The sequence below is a fragment of the Patiria miniata genome, unplaced genomic scaffold (assembly GCF_015706575.1).
Source record: "Patiria miniata isolate m_02_andy unplaced genomic scaffold, ASM1570657v1 HiC_scaffold_1, whole genome shotgun sequence".
NCBI classification, from domain to species: domain Eukaryota; kingdom Metazoa; phylum Echinodermata; class Asteroidea; order Valvatida; family Asterinidae; genus Patiria; species Patiria miniata.
The window spans coordinates 8,503,354-8,517,806 of record NW_024037047.1 but is presented as its reverse complement, the minus strand read 5'-3'; the positions used below and the strand labels follow the sequence as shown (position 1 = coordinate 8,517,806).

Sequence of the window (14,453 nt, the reverse complement as noted above, 5' to 3'; positions counted from 1 at the left end):
TGTTGGAAGTTCTTTATTTTGTTAATGGGCGCTAGTCAGAAGTCATAACAATGAATGTATTGAAGGTTTAACCACGCCTATCCCACTAATCCCAGCAAAACAAAAACTTGCCCTCTGACCCCACCCTAACGCATAAGGTCTTTTTGCAGACTCAATCTGAATTTAATTCCTAAGCAAAAATAATACACTGTTGTTGTGTACATGATGCAGGGCACAAACCTGCCTGCAACCGCCTGCAGTATGTACGCTTGGGAGACTTGCGCAAGTTTATTGCTAATGCATATTCATCATCTGATTTGCATGCACAGTAGTACACAGCAGGGTACTTTCAACACCTTCCCATTCAACTGCACCTAGGTGTGATATGTCAAAAAAGACGTGGCTTTTTAAAAGGGCTCCAGATTTCCAAAGAAAATGCAGTGACTGTCACATCATGACATTTTGATAATTTTATCAATGTGATGACAAACAATCATACTTTAAATTACAGATGCTGTTTTAATTTTATCATCATTTAGTTTTTGGTTACTTTTTTTTAAGTTTGTGAAACTATTGGTACTTTCTTAATTATACCAAGTGTGAAAAAAATACATATTTGTGATAGGTTTTCATTAAATTGGAGAATAAAGTTTTGTTTGATACAAAGATAGTGCATCTTTATCATTTATATGTGTTTCAAATTGGTATTAAAAATGGTAGGAATTGGCTGACGCTTGACTTAAAAATGTGAGCATACTATTGTTTATCACTCACCAAAAGAGCAAAGTCACCAACTACAAGTTCCTTTAAAAGACCAACATCACATCGCCCCAGGCGCCATAAGCCAAAGTCATATACCAAAGCCAAGCCGCACTGTGTATTACATGTTTATTGGACCATCGCCCTCTACGACATGGATTGTGGATTCCTTGCATACCTCCAAAACAGCCGACTCGGTCCTCATTACATACCATTCCCTTTAGGACGGTTTAAAGTCGGGTGTAGTATTAAATTAAACTCTATTAAAAAATTCCTATGGATGTATTGCGCGTGCCCCTTACATCGTTGAAAACAGTGACGGGTCTGAGGTTACAGTCCATAATAAGGTAAACGGGACCAAATTTCACAGCAGTCCAAATTTTACATGCCACCGGCTGGGTCAGACGACGGATCACGCTGCTCCCGGCGGAGGCGCAGGGGGGGGCGAAAATAGGACAACGCAAGGTCAAGATGCTGGCCCGTGGGGACTTCCCAAGGAAACGATTATTTTTGTTCTTGTTCGGATTTTTTCATTGGTTTTGTTTTAACCATAGAAAACCGAACTCTATATGTTTCGAGGACAAACTTTGTGTTTTTTAGAGCAAGTGCAAAGTCACATCACCGGTTCAGAATAATATTAGTCCATCTTCGATCTCTTTTATAGAATTTGTCCACTGATGATTTTTTGTCTCATTATTTTCATATGTTTCATTGTAATTTTTGCTATTCTGGCTCTTGAGAGTACGTCTTGGTCAAAAAAAGTTAGAATTTGTACAGCCGCTCGGTATAGTCGCCACGGCGATAGAGGTCGCTATCAACACGATGAATCACAAATCAGTCTTGGGAACTTCGGCAACGCTACCCAGCAAATTCCGAGCATGCCTCACGCATTGCGTGCTCATTCACTGACTTCGTCATAATCCTAAGCATGCAACTTGGCACTATTTCCTGTTCCAATGTTACTTAAAATGGGCAAAACGAGGCGTGGTGTAACTGAACTTGAGTAACGTTACACTTACGAACCGGGTTCAAGCTAGAAGACATGCGTGCACGGGTAGCGCTGCCAAAATTCCTAAGATTGAACTTGATTTAAACTCGCTAAGCACAGAAAAGTTTTGCTTAGGAAAAAAAAAGTTACCAGCAAAAATCCACTCAATATACATTGCTTGTGACTGGTTTCAACTTATTTTTGCTATAGGCATGTGCTAAGCATTTTGTTTACTAAACAGCTCCACTGGCCTATAGCGCAATATGGCTTTGTAATATTACATGTACATTGTACATGGGGTTTATAACCACATTTAGTGCCTGTTGTTCATTATCAACCCGGAAACAATCAATTCCCTGCATTACTGAACAACGTCCGTTTTGAGATTTCCTTAAAAGGACATTGATTGAAAACCCGTCATTCAATAACTAGTGCCGTTTTTGCAATTAAGGAGTACCCGTTGCGGTAAACCGAATAGCTGTGGTATTCCGCGGTATGCTGATGCGAGGACAGATAAAATCGCGCGTCTAGTGTACGTGCAAACAGAGTCTCTGCTAACCCCTGAGTAAACTAAAATTAATATTCCATGCATGTGTGACTGTTATTGCAGGCACGCGGCATCTGAATTAGAACCTAACCGATGATTCAGGTTATGAGTCCTGTAATTCTTTACTTGCATATAAAAATGCCACTCCGACGTCTTTTAAAGAGCCGCGAAAAGGGGCTACGATTTGCAGCTTTTCTTATCATTTTTTGGCTAGTCGTTTGTCGGCTCCAGTATAATAAGGCCTACATGTTCCTGCTTAATATGAAATTAGGACGGTCCTTTAAATTAGATTAGTCTCATAGTCGAGTAATTGAATTGGTCGAGCATGGGCTTTCAGTGATCGAAAAAAATGGTGTTTAAGAAAACATCGACAAAAACACCACTGGAGAAAAACTTGACAGCATAGTGTATATATTTTTTTGCACACTGACTCTACGTATACGTAAGCACAGAACTTTGGAGAGAGTAAACTTCTCTTGGGCTAGCTGGCTCCGACAAAACTGGGGTGCGCGTGCAGAACGTCACAGAAAAAAAGTCACAGGAAAAAATCATTTGAGATGGCCAGCAAGTTATAGTGAGTTATAGTGCCATCTTTTTTTTTTACAAGAAATAACGATATTATAAGTGCAGCTTAATCGTTATGTGAAGAACAAACATTCTTGTTTAGGCTGCTATTGAAATGAAGGTTTGTTACTGCTAATCGCTAACACGACATTCTTAAAATAGAAACCCAATCACGTGATGTGCAAACAATATCAGGAAAAAAGTAAATACGCATTGATGCAGTCTATTCTTTAAAAATAAATATATTTAGAAACACATTGGAGTTGTTCACGGATTAATAGAGGATACCCATAATCCTGAAGGAATGTTTAAACATGCTTGATTTTTTTTTCTGGTTTATTTTAGCGGTCGATCGGTCATGTACAAAAGGCATTGTGTAATTGCATAGGGCCTACATGAATATAAGCACCTCTCCAAAATTTAATTTCACGATGTTTCGACTGTGCCATTACCAGGGCACGGCAATAATTCTCAATCTTGGTCCGAAGTTCAACCATCTACATTATCTACCCATCACCATTGCCATAATCCCATGATATTATTGTTATTAATGAACCAGGTCAAGTACTTCAACCAAGCATTTATCAATCAACGCATTTACGACGATCAGCTTTTCAATGACTTAAACTTTTTTGACGCCCCCAACGGGAGTGTGACCACTCCATGTAAGAGCAGAATAGTTGGCACTTGAGCCGGCCAATCAAAGGCTGGTCCACGCGTCACGTGACCTGGAAGAAATCACTGTCCTTGATTTAGGTGGTGGGCAGGGGACATCGCCGACAAAGTTGGACAGGATTTTACACGCCATTTTTTATCATTCCAGGTAAGATTTCCCGTTTAAAATTTCACTCACACAGACATTCAACGCTATAATTACTAACACGAAAAAATGGAAGTGCTGTCGTAACTGCATAAAGTAGAATTTTAGTGTTATTTTCTGCTCAAACCTCAACGAGTTGTGCACTGTGCGACGGGTTTTTTTATTTTGCAAAAGTGCACAACGAAACTTTCTACCGTCTTGGGTCAGTGAATTGCCGTATTTGCAAGCCATGTTTTATGACTAAAACGGGACTTCTAGTGGAAGACATGTATTCTAGGGAAGCAACTTGTCTACTTGTGTAAACCATTTAATTGCGAGTAATTTTCATAATCAAAACGACAGTCGAGAGTGACAAATCCTCGTCGACTTGGCCGATCGAGGAAATTCGTAGACGCTCCATTTATTATATGGGGGCAAGGAAGTTGAGATGGGCAATATTACTAGCATTCTTGTTGGTACTAAATATTGATTGTTGTTAGTTGAGAAATACATTTGTAGGATAATCCTTTTTTTTGGTCGTTTTGTAACAGTATTTGGTATCTGGGTATTACAAAGGATATGAAATACGTTGTTTTCGTGTACTCCTAGAACTATGAGGCTCCACGTAGTGGAGCCTCATAGGTTCAGAAGCCCGCAAAATTGTTGTCAGCACAAAACACTAATTAAGTACAAAAACGTCCATCCCAAGCAGGCCGTTTTCCACAGAACCGCTGCACAGTTTGCCCCTAAACTCCATACAATACCTCATGACATACTCACGTTATGTGCACCCAACAAACATCGGTGGATTCTGTCTGTTTTTCGGCAAAAATGATGAAAAATATGCCCTTTCTGCACTGAGCCAACCTAACACTTGAAACGAGCACGCGTGCAGAATGATCGCAGTTATTTTCGGTTCGATTGCTCGGAGCGCGCCGCGGGGGGTATGGTGTAGGAGCGGAACAATAGTATGCACATGCGTACAAGTGCAAGTACGTACCCCCCGCGGCGCGCTCCGAGCGATCGAACCGAAAATAACTGCGATCATTCTGCACGCGTGCTCGTTTCAAGTGTTAGGTTGGCTCAGTGCAGAAAGGGCATATTTTTCATCATTTTTGCCGAAAAACAGACAGAATCCACCGATGTTTGTTGGGTGCACATAACGTGAGTATGTCATGAGGTATTGTATGGAGTTTAGGGGCAAACTGTGCAGCGGTTCTGTGGAAAACGGCCTGCTTGGGATGGACGTTTTTGTACTTAATTAGTGTTTTGTGCTGACAACAATTTTGCGGGCTTCTGAACCTATGAGGCTCCACTACGTGGAGCCTCATAGTTCTAGGAGTAGTTTTCGTGTACAATTACAAAAGTTCCTGTTTTGGTATTTTTTTACAAAAATTGTGCTTTCTGAAGTAACTCCTCAAATTTTTGTCATCCATGCAGTTTGAGAATATGCCATCTGTAGGTGTATGTTTACATACGATTGTCTTTGCTATTATTACCATTGTCTCTGTTTTGGGGTTTTATTTTAGGCAGCCTGGAAAATCATTTTTCAAATTAATTTGCAGTTGTTGTTCTAACCATTTTATCAGTTTCGAGCTTTCCAAAAAGACTTTGCACACGAAAACTCATATGTTTAATTTGTAGGCTAAGTAAAAATTAAATATTAGTTAACTAATGTTTTATTTTTACCCATGCATAGCACCCAAAATAAAAACAAAATTTGTGAACGATCAAAATAATTAGAGTGCAAAGGATCATATTAAGTGCTTTTGTCATTTAAAAAATTATGCTTTAGTTTTATACCTTGTTTGCATGACAATTTCGGTAAATGGAATATTAGGAGAACACGGACTATACAAATGTTTAAAGATGTACATTGTGTCCCCAATCCCTGTGCTATATTCGAGTTTCATCCCGAAAAACAGATTCCTTTTCTAAATTGCGATTTTTCAAGTAATACAAAAGTTATTCACATTTGAATGAGACATCGACCTAAAAAAAAATGGGCCCCTGTTTAGTTATTGAATTCATTGCTTTACACTTTTCGAATTATTGGCTGCCAGACAATGATTCCATTCTGGCAGGGGTAGGCTGGTTCCCGCCCCAGAATCAGTATCGATAATGTACCGACTTGGAGCCAGTGTGCTCTCCAAATGGATCTGTTTGTGTCCAAAAACAAACACACACAATTTAGAGGGTTACAGATGTTCAAAAATGGTAAAGGGGATATACAAATTTGCTTTACCAGTTCGCGCCGGGATTACTTTGACATTGACTGGACCCAGGTGCGGGATTGTTTTTCACAAACCTCGATGCCAGACGGGTTCAGGCCGTCATCTCCGGGTAGTTCACCCTTATATTTCCGGCCTTGCTTGCTGCGAGCGGGTTGCAGCCAGATATTACTGGCCTCGCTCGTTGCGTGTTTATCACTAATATCAGTCATCCGTTCCGAATACCGCAAAACCTTTGCATGTAAACACGTCATCCGACTTGAACTGGTTAAGTTGAAAGTGTAAAAATGGGGGGGGGGGGGGGGAGAGCAATAAGTTTTGTTTTTTAAGAGTACAAGCAACCATGCAACGCAACTTTAAAAGTCTACATTAAGCAGTTGCCTATTGCATTTCTTGAAACTGGTTAAGGCAATGACCTTCACCCTAATGCATGCCAACCTATTGAGACCCACCTGTGCTGATAATGGTACAGTCCATTGCCTGAAGTCAATGGCACATGTAATGTGATGTGTGCTTGGCTTTTGGACTCACCATAAAAGGTCACACAAACCATGTACAGTTCATGCGGGCATGGAAAATGTCTCCCTGTTGTACTTTAGAAAACTGGGGAAAAATGGTGTGAGACAAGAAAAAGAGTGCATATTTTTTGGCAAGAAAATGCCTTTGGGAATAGAAGCCAAAGTTTTATAATAAAGCGAACAACAATATGATTTGTGCTTTATAATATGTGAAGTTGACTTTCTCTAATAGTAATAATAGGCCTATGGGTAGTGTAAAATACATGTACCGGTATGCGTGGGCATCCAGAGTTCCCAACTGCTGATGCCAGGAACGGGTTCCAGATTATGGGATCGGGTTATTCGGGTACCCGTAAACAAATTACTTGGTAACTTCTTTGACAATGACAAAGGCCAAGGAAGGATATCCAATTTGTTGGGAATTTTCAAAATGAAAACCAGGCTACATGATGTATGTATGGAAAACCAAAACAGATTTCAGAAGACGCTTGCGAAAGTTGCAGTTTACACCGTAAAGCTATAAAGCCCTTCAGACAGCTTCCTGGATACCGGATTTGAATTTTGGGGTTGGGTTTCTTTCATAGGTACCCAGGTACTGATGTTTTACTTTAATAGGGTGCCCGGTTCCAGTACTACCCGTAAATTATGCACACCACAACTAGTCCTTACAAAAAGCCTGCATTTTACAAGTCTGCATGTATTTAAATTGTATGTACACATGTACATACATATGCACATACACTAAGTTTTAGGTAGAACTGCTAATACTTTACTATGTGTACATGTACCCGATAAGTTTGTATTTCAGTTTGTATTTCTTGATGTTAAAATCAAGTATTCACATCAAGTTTTCCACAGACCCACACACTTGTACAAAATTGGTTTTTGAACAAGAGTGAAAGTACCCAAAGTATTGTCAATGCACTTTTATTGGAATTTTCATGTTTGCAAATCCCAGGCCCAGCTTTTTCAGCTTCAGTTGAAATTGTTTTAGAATTTTTTAAGGGGATTGAATTTGGTGAGGTGTGAGCAAAAGTAAAACTTTTCAGGTGAGTTTATTGAAAATTGCCCCAAGGCAGTGGTATTTATAAGCACTTTAGATTATTTGCCCCATTTTCTCCCCCCATTCAACACTGACCTTGACTTCATTTTTTTCTTTCGTTGTGGGGGAAGAATAATAGGAATTGGATGGAGCTGATTTTATCACAGTGAATAGAACCATTCATTGGGAAAATTTCTTGCTGAGTACTGGACATAATACACCATTTGTATTCATCTGTTTTTTTATTGTGGGTGCTTCTTTGAGCGACGATCATTTTATTAATACGGTTTTATTTATTGTTGGTTAATGGTGTCGTGGTCACCAGTTTTCATGCTTGTGTGCGTATTGAAGTGACCCAGTCGAGTATGAGGAAACTTTGAAGTTGGTTGTCATATCTAGGAGATGCTCCAAAAACTGTGGGTAATATTGTAGTTAGGCCCCCAAAAAAGTCTCCGGTTTCTGGTATGGAGCTTGCCCCAAAAGTGGTGCGGCGACGCAGCTTTTTTAAAACTTTTTTTTCTTCTTCAAATGTCAGCTGATGACTGCAAATGATGCCAGACTAAATTCAGTGCAAAATATATGGGAGTCCAGAGAGGCCACATAAAGTATAAATACTTGATCGTAACCCCATCTAAAAACACGTTAAAATTGTGCAGCAGCAGGATTCCAGTCAAACCAGTGAGTGTGGCGGTTTTGAGACATCTTACATTGAAAAAAAACTTTTTCATTTTGCCAACGTGCATGGCTATGGCGACGCGCGCGCATACCAGAAACCGGAGACTTTTTTGGGGGCCTTAGCCAGAGAAAGATCAAAATTTGAGAGTTTCCAGTATGCGTTGTACTGTATGCACTAGTGCTGTGCATTTTTGAATAAGTTTAAGTATTTGGTTAATACAACCTTGGATTCAATTCAATACTCGCAATGTACATTTTGTACCAATTGGAAATTCAATGGTCTTCCACTGTGGAACCTGCGTGCATCTGTTGAATAATATATTTTTTGGTGGATATTTTAAATCAGTAAATGTAAATCTTGTAATTGTATTTATTTGAAAATATGTGAATTTTTGTTTTTAATATAAATCCCATTCATGTGTTTGTGTACAGTACAACAGTTTCTCCATTAGTCTGTGCTGTTCTGCCACAAAAGCATGCCGTAAATTTACAAGTAAGCTCATTGAAAATCAATTCCTCTTGTGTGTGATTGGCAGGTGGGCAAGGCGGCTTAACATACAAAACACAAACAGAGTTTTGTTCTGGCCAAAACGACCACAAAATCATGTGTAGGACAGTGTACAATCCCTCTGATTAAGTTGTCCTTGTGGATTTGTGGACTGGATTTCTGTTAGTGAGACAGTAAGACAGATCAATCAGTTGGGTTTAATGTGGGATGCTCTTGTTCAGTGAGTTCAAAGGGAATTTCCAATCTAGATACAGGCACAAGACCTTTGTTTCCAGATTTTTAGGCTGGCCACTGGCTTAAAGGGAATGTACAACATTTGCTTTTGCTGCAATTTTTAGAAATAAATGGATTTGGAGGATTAGTATGTTATAGCAAATATTGTTACACTGACTTGTTTCACATTTAGGGTTCGCAGATGCTGGAAAAACCAAGAAACCAATCATATTCTTGTAGTCTGGTTTCCTGACCCCACTTACGATGAAACGGAGCAATTTATAGACTTTGGGGAAAAAGTAAGATAAGAGAATCAGTCTAGCAGGCTTGTACCTGTTGTTCACAGGTGTGTAATCAATTGCAAAGAAAATGCAGACGAACTAAATATGAAAAATTAGGAGCACTTTTTGAAAAAAGCCAGTTTTCTCCAACGCTGGTCAGCCGACCAGTGTTGGAAAAATACAATTGTTCTTGAAAATGTCAGCACACCAGGAGCCACAACTTTACAGGTTGCTTTAGACTGTCATTCCCTAATAATCCAGTAAGGTATTTCGTTTTTTGATGTTTGCAAATGTTGTATCTTCCCTTTAACCCTAACTCCCTAACTGTCTTTTGGACCTTTTTCTTCTTCTCGGGTCACTGCACTACACCCGTCCAGTGCAGGATGCAGGTCCGCCAAAATCCATCAATCACACTGCTTCCAATGCATGCTTTGCTTTAGGCCTCCAGGCCCAAGTCCATCATACTCCATCAATATGTAGTCAAACCAGGCCTGCTGGACCAAGTCCCTCCAAATACACCAAAATGGGGGGATGGATTTTGATGGAGTTGGGGAGGTTAGGGTTTAAAAGGGGTCCACCTTAAGCCCAATTCCATCATCCAGAGTTAGGCTCGAACCAATCTTAAAACCCAAACCCCCCAGTTTTCTTCAGGTACGTGTACCCTGCTAAATGCAACAAAATCCAAACACAGTTAAAATGACAACCCTGCTAAATGCAACACACTGCAACACTGGATTCTGTTGCATTCAGTGCGTAATGAACCCAGTACACACGTGACACCAGCCTTGGCACTGTGCAGCTACCCCGCTATAAAATGCAACCAACTGCAACAGTGGATTCCGTTGCATCGGCCTACAGGTAGGCACAATGAGCAGTTATCCTGTAGTGTTAAATGCAACGAGATGCAACGCAGCACTGCTAAATGCAACAGGATGCAACAGCTTTTTTAGCATTGTTGCTTTCGATTGCATTTAGCAGAGTTCTAGGGACTCCTGTATTAACCAAATGTTGATCAAAAATGGGAAATTGTGAAAAAGATGTGTTGGAAAACCCCAAGAGAATTCAGAAATAAAAGTTAGTCATAGCAGTGTTGTAGTACTTATACATGTACTTGTACTCGCAGTCTCGCACTCGAGTACATTTTTGGTTCTCGTAGGCTACTCATGGCAAAGTACTCGACTACAACACTGTCTCAGTGAGTGTAGCTTGTGGCAATACAAGAAACACCAGTTGGTAACAGTGCAACTGTCTTGTCAACTCCACTTTATTTTTGCCCTTCTGCGAGTCTCCCACAGTGCTTGTCAGCAATGACCGGAATTTTCCCTCATTACAATACATCCCAGGCAGGCAGGCAGCCAAGGCAAATTGTGGGCCTGTCTACGTGTGCAATACGCAGATGTATGATTTACCCTGAACTTTAACTTGTGAAAAGCACATACATGTACTCGTATTATATCGTTGGTCGCATCACAAAATGATGTGCACAAAGTTCATAGACGATCATATTCATCACGTTCAATCAATCAATCAAAATACATTTCTAAAATCAAAAAGTTTGCTCTAAGGCGCTTATGGGGCACCAAATGAAGACCTCCGTTATGGTGCACCAAATGTGAAACATATACCCTGAACTTTAACTTGTGAAGAGCACATGTACATTTTGTATACATGCATGTACTCGTAAAAATCGTTGGTCGCATCACAAAGTGATATGTGCACAAAGTTCATAGACATCCGCTACTTCTTGGTGGGGCAAAACAATCATATTCGTCATGTTCAATCAATCAATCAAGCAATCAAAAGACATTTATAAAGCGCCAAAATCAAAAAGTTTGCTCCAAGGCGCTGATGGGGCACCAAATGAAGACCCCCGTTACGGTGCACCAAATGTGAAACATATACCGGTACAATAGTTTCATTCATAGTAGGTACATTTGTAATAGGCATCAATTTATCATCAAGACTGTGATATAATTTTGAAATCTAGAAATTTGCTTCTCCTGCATCATGCGACATTTTTTTTTTTTTTTCGGGGGGGGGGGGGGGGAGAAGAAAGAGTAACACCTTCCCCCTCCCCCAACCCACTCCTTGAAGATCCAGGGGTCTCAACAGGATTTTCATTCACATTCTGGGTGAAAATACTGACTTAAGACAAAACGTTAAGGGTGTGGCAAAGTTAAGGGTGTGGCAAAGGGTGGGGTTGGGGGCCAAAATGATTAGTTTTCCAGAGTGGTGCATTATATTATTATTTTTTCTTCAGTTTTAAGGATTTCTCTGGGTTTTTTTTCCAGTCAGCATTGGGGGAGTGCCAACTTTACATCAGGTGAGACATGTAGGATACATACATGTAAAGTTGCCCTACCCGTGCTACAATCCTGGCCAAATCTCGCTGGGCCCCAAACCCCCGGCCCCCGTTCAATGTTGTCTCTCATTGCGCGGTGTGTGCTCCATCAGCTGGAGACAACAACATTGACCGGGGGAGCGGGGGAGTGGGTGACCGTGGCAGGCTCAGGAAGTGTCCCAACCATTTTGGCCGGGATTGTAGTTTCAAGTTTCATTCCATTTTGAAATTGCTGTTTTTCTAGCAATACAAAGTTATTCACTTTTGAATGAGACATCGACCAAAATGAAAATTTATTAACCCTAATCCCCAAAGAGTTAATTTGGGGTAAAGTACCACATACTGGTACTGCCCCCCCCCCCCCCGGTACATTTGAAGTACTACAAAAAATATGTATGCATGTACCAAATACTAAAAAATACTATGAGTGCTGTGCCCATTACTTGCTGCAGTACTGCATGCATTTACTACAGTATTTTGTAGCTTTAGGTGAGGTCCGGGTTAAGGTCCGCACGATAAAACTACGCATCTGTGCGTCGATACAGCAAGATACAAGTGTGTACAGCAAGCTTATAAATAGCTTTACGGTGTATAAACTGTAACTTGTTTTATGTTTTGTTTTCCCATGGAGCCTGGTTTTCATTTTAAAAAACCACCCACAAATGACATTCAAAATATTTTCTTTAAGTCTATTGTCTGGGAAGTCACCGGTACCTAGTAATTTGTAAAGTTGGTTACCCGATTCCATAATCTGAAACCAGTTCCTTACATTAAAGGGATTATACAACATTTGCAAACATCGAAAAATAAAACTACCAAGTTTTTACGAAATACCTCACTAGGATGTTGGTAAATGACAGTCTCAAGCATCTTGTAAAATTATGGCACCTGGTGTGAAGTCATTTTCAAGAAAATGGTATTTTTGTATACATTTCCAACGGTGGTCGGCCGACCAGCATTGGAAAAACCTAACTATTGTTCAACTACTGCTCCAAATTTACCATTTTTTCAGTCCAAATTTTGTTTGCTATTGGTTACATACTGTTCGTGAACGGGTGCAGGCCAGCTAGACTGGTTCCCTTGCCTTACAATTTTCCATCATCTATAAATTGATCCATTTTATCTTTTGTGGAGTCAGGGAACCAGACTACATGAACATTTTTGTTTTTCTTTGTTTTTCCAACCTTTTCGAACACAAAACTTAAAAAATGTCAGTGTAACATTATTTGATCTTCTATTATACTAACCCCTCAAATAGTTCATTTCTGAAAATTACAGCAAAAGCCAATGATGTACATTCCCTTTAACAGTCGGCCAGTCAGGTACTTGGGTACCCTGTTCCGATGCACATCCCTACTGTCAGTGCAACTCACTGTCTCATTTTTTTTTGGGGGGGGGGGGGGGTGTGCGCTCTTAGGTTGAAGCCAAGTTGAGGAACATTTATCAAAACCTACTGCCGATCCCACACAAAACTGACAGCTTGATGCCCAATCTGCCGGGCAAGACCTAATTGGTGTGGCCTTTTCCTTTGAACCGCTCTCCATCGCTTCCTAGTCGTCACTGTTTATTTTGAGAGAAACTTTGGACTTCTGCTCGGGATGTTTGTGATAAGTGAAATAATTCAACCATTCAGTAGGCCTACTATCATGATTCAGTTGTCAGACTGTGCATGATATTCGAAAAATATTAACCGGTGAGTTAATGAACAGGGGCTCATATTTCCTTTTGACAAATTCTGATCAAAAGTTAAGTTTTTCTCCGATAAAAAAGTTAATTTTATACCAACGTTGCCTAATATTCTTTCACCAACTTTAATTTTTTTACAGTGAATTCTGTACAAGTACCGTACAGTGTATTGTGGTTGTGCGCCTTTAACAACCTTTGAATGAAAGAGAATGCAACATGTACACATGTACCGCCCGGGGTTCTTGCTCTATGATGTATACATACGTGTACATATATTACATGTAGATCATAATCCATTTAGAGGCTCTACATTGTGTATAGGCTATTAATTTTTACAATGTACTAGAGCGCTGACTCGATGTACAAAGTAATGCCTGATGGGCGCTTCCATGTTTGTGCACAAACCTGAGGAAAACTCAAAATTTTGAACGGCTTTTGTATGGCTATTTGCATATCTGGGTATTCTATATACAGGTGCATTACCGAAACCGATATGCCCAAACCCGAAAGGCACAATCAGTAAATAAGTGTTTCATTTTGCTCTGCGCAAACAATGCAAACTCGTTCTCGTGCGCGTATCCACTGCAGATGATTTTTGCCGCGACTTTTTTTAACCGTAATGACGCACTTAAGTTGTTTGCATATTGGCACAGGTATGTTGTTCTTACGTGTTGCATTGAGAGTACACTTTCAAAATTCACTCCATCTAATTTCATTATAATGTTCCACAAACACGCATTAATTCAAATCTCTGTGCAGAGGATGGCTTCATAGCGTCTTTTCGTGTAAGAATGAGGAGTTGGCTCTAGCAATTTAATATACATGTAGCTCTATCTGTACATCGCTCTACATTTGTTTGCACACATGTGTTTGGGAAGGGTGCCAAAAAGCTTTTAAAGTACTTTCCATCATAATAAATTTATATTCACTAATAAACATAAAGGTGCTTGAATTATCACGTATAATCCCTCCCAGACCCTTTAGAGTTTATGTGTGATATGTGTGAAAGAGCTCAAATGAAAAAGCAAATACATACATGTACATGTACTAATGTAAACATTGTGACTCTGCTTTACATGATAGACATGTGCATGTACACTGGAGGGTACATGTATGTGTATAAGTTCACCATATTTGTCAGATCGTCCGAATAACACAACAATACAACATTTTCAAAATATGTCTAAGTTAGATTTGAATTTGCACCCAATGCATGAACTTCAACAGCTGAAAATGGACTGGCAGTTTTCACTCCCAATTTCACCTCTGTGGCAGTGTACACAGAATGCATGTAGCTTTGTGCATTTTGTGTCCGGACATTC

General features: G+C 39.9%; 1 protein-coding gene across 1 annotated transcript in view; it reads left to right on the top strand.

The window, feature by feature from the left end:
• Positions 1 to 3,517: 3,517 nt before the first annotated feature.
• The window catches only part of LOC119721916 (troponin I-like), a 35,390-nt gene continuing 24,454 nt past the window's right edge, over positions 3,518 to 14,453 (top strand). Inside the window, exon 1 of the mRNA XM_038191872.1 lies at positions 3,518 to 3,660. The gene's annotated coding sequence lies outside the window, so the exon portion shown is untranslated. The remainder of the gene's footprint in view (positions 3,661 to 14,453) is intronic.